We start from the raw sequence: 837 nt of genomic DNA, 5'->3' as shown, positions 1-837 counted from the left end.
TTTATACGAGTCAGTTTTGTTACTCGGTGTGAGTATTAATATAACTTTATGCAATGATCAGAGCGACTGTGGGTGTTTTAGGCATTTACATCCATGACGCTGAGGGGAGGGAAGGCAGCGATCCCAGCCGTGAGTAATGTGCCGGCCAATGGAAACCTCTGCTCCACACAAAGGAATGGAATTGCCCAGTTCCTGCCTGCGGAATCATCCCAGGGTCGATACAAGAAGAGCTGTTTACTGCAGGTGATTTTTTTTTTCTCTTCATGCCTTAAAATAAAAGGAAAAAATCCAGGTAGAACTCACAGAAGTTAATGTGGATATTCAGAATAAGCTACTTGGAGAATTGTCCTGCTTCACAAACACTCCTTACAGCCATACCCTGGCCTGACTTTGAACGCTCACACTCTGTAGCTGTGCAGCACAGAAGTTATTATGTATTTCAGTGTAGGGCCAGTGCCCAGAGCCTGTCCACTTCGTACTTACACCACTTACAGGCGTAGCTACCAGCATTATAAACTTCTTCATGCCGACCCCGTACTGGAAGCACGGATCACACTCCGACTACAAGTTACCCGTGGAGGCACGGAGCTAATGCGCCTCCCATGGGCCTCCTGACACTAGCGCAGGCGGGAAGGTGAATCCCGTGTTGTTCATCCCGCTTGGCTCTCCCCGCTCCCGGCCAGGAGCCGTCCCCGCCTCCCTGCCCCGCCGCCGGGGCTGCCCGCAGCAAAGATGGCGGCAGCGGGCGCTGGCGCTCCGGCCGCGCCGAGGGGAGCGGGAAGCGCCGCCCTCAGCAAAGATGGCGGAGGCAGGCGCCCGTGTGTGCCAGGCGAGGGT

This window comes from Agelaius tricolor, unplaced genomic scaffold (assembly GCF_023055355.1).
Source record: "Agelaius tricolor isolate 1412-34295 unplaced genomic scaffold, bAgeTri1.0.p SCAF_1, whole genome shotgun sequence".
In the NCBI taxonomy this organism is placed as follows: Eukaryota; Metazoa; Chordata; class Aves; order Passeriformes; family Icteridae; genus Agelaius; species Agelaius tricolor.
Note: the sequence above shows the minus strand (reverse complement) of the source record.